Source organism: Nycticebus coucang, unplaced genomic scaffold (genome assembly GCF_027406575.1).
Source record: "Nycticebus coucang isolate mNycCou1 unplaced genomic scaffold, mNycCou1.pri scaffold_54, whole genome shotgun sequence".
NCBI classification, from domain to species: Eukaryota; Metazoa; Chordata; class Mammalia; order Primates; family Lorisidae; genus Nycticebus; species Nycticebus coucang.
The window spans coordinates 883,190-885,447 of record NW_026515584.1 but is presented as its reverse complement, the minus strand read 5'-3'; positions in this window follow the sequence as shown (position 1 = coordinate 885,447).

Below are 2,258 nucleotides of genomic sequence, written 5' to 3'. Positions count from 1 at the left end.
CTTCAGCTATTTCTTTTCTTAGAGTTTCATAGTTCTCTTTGTTGAGATCTTTCACGTCCTTTGTTAGGTATACTCCCAAGTATTTCATCTTCTTTGGCACTACTGTGAAAGGAAAAGAGTCCTTGACTGTTTGTTCGGCTTGGTTATTGTTGGTATATATTAAGGCTACAGATTTATGGGTGTTGATTTTGTAGCCTGAGACATTGCTATATTCCTTGATCACTTCTAAAAGTTTTGTAGTAGAATCCCTGGTGTTTTCCAGATATACGATCATAACATCTGTGAAGAGTGAAAGTTTGATCTCTTCTGACCCTATGTAGATACCCTTGATTGCCTTTTCTTCCCTAATTGCAATGGCTAAAACTTCCATTACAATGTTAAAGAGCAATGGAGACAATGGGCAACCTTGCCTGGTTCCTGATCTAAGTGGAAATGATTTCAATTTAACTCCATTCAATGCGATATTGGCTGTGGTTTGCTGTAGATGGCCTCTATTAGTTTAAGAAATGTCCCTTCTATACCAATTTTCTTAAGTGCTCTGATCATGAAGTGATGCTGGATATTATCCAAAGCTTTTTCTGCATCAATTGAAAGAATCATATGGTCTTTATTTTTAAGTTTGCTTATGTGTTGTATTACATTTATAGATTTACGTATATTGAACCAGCCTTGAGACACTGGGATAAATCCGACTTGGTCATGGTGTATAATTTTTTTGATGTGTTGTTGGATTCTGTTTGTTAGATCTTGTTGAGTATTTTAGCATCTATATTCATTAGTGATATTGGTCTATAATTGTCTTTTCTTGTTGGGTCTTTCCCTGGTTTGGGGATCAAGGTGATGTTTGCTTTGTAGAATGTGCTGGGTAATATTCTTCTTTTTCTATATTTTGGAAGAGGTTTAGTAGTATAGGTACTAGTTCTTCTTTAAATGTTTGGTAGAATTCTGACGTAAAGCCATCTGGTCCTGGGCTTTTCTTTTTAGGTAGATTATGTAGTTGATGCTTTTTCAGAACTTGATATAGGCCTGTTCAGCATTTCCACTTCATTCTGGCTAAGTCTTGGTAGGTGGTGTGCTTCCAGGTATTAGTTGATTTCTTTCAGATTTTCATATTTATAAGAGTAGAATTTCTTGTAGTATTCGTTAAGGATTTTTTGAATTTCTGAGGGGTCTGTTGTTATTTCATCATTACCATTTCTGATTGATGAAATTAGAGATTTTACTCTTTTTTTCCTGGTTATGTTGGCCAAAGGTTTATCTATTTTATTGATCTTTTCAAAAAACCAGCTTTTGGATTTATTGATCTGTTGTATAGTTCTTTTGTTTTCAATTTCATTTAATTCCGCTCTGATTTTGGTTATTTCTTTTCTTCTGCTGCATTTGGGGTTGAAGTGTTCTTCTTTCTCCAATTGCATGAGATGTTCCATTAAGTTATTGACTTCCTCTCTTTCCGTTTTCTTGAGGAAGGCTTGCAGTGCTATAAATTTCCCTCTTAGGACTGCCTTTGCAGTATCCCAGAGGTTCTGGTAATTCGTGTCTTGATTGTTGTTTTGTTCCAAAAATATGGTGATTTCATTCCTAATCTCATCTATAACCCATGTATCCTTCAGCATAAGGTCGTTTAGCTTCCATGTTTTTGTATGGGTATGCAGGTTCCTGTTGTTATTTAGTTCAACTTTTATTCCCTGATGGTCTGAGAAGATGCAAGGAATAATTTCTATTTTTTTTAAATTTGGTGAGGTTAGATTTGTGGCCTAGGATGTGGTCGATTTTGGAGTATGTTCCGTAGGCTGATGAGAAGAATGTGTATTCAGTTTTTTTGGGGATGAAATGTTCTGTAGATGTCTGTTAAGTCCAGATGTTGAATGGTTGAGTTTAAATCTAAAATTTCTTTGTTTAGCTTCTTTTTGGAGGATCTATCCAGCACTGGTAAAGGGGTGTTAAAATCTCCAACTACTATGGAAGTGAAGGAAATTGAGTTGCTCATGTATGTTAGAGGTGCACCTCTTATAAATTGAGGTGCTTTGTGGTTGGGTGCATAAATATTAATATTTGAGATCTCATCATATTATTACCTTTAACAAATATGAAGTGTCCATCATTATCCTTAATTATTTTGGTTGGTTTAAAGCCTATTGTGTCTGCGAACAGGATTGCAATGCCTGCTTTTTTCTGCTTTCCCTTTGCCTGCAATATAGATGACCATCCCTTCACCTTGAGTCTATATCTGTCTTTTAATGTAAGATGCTATTCTTGAT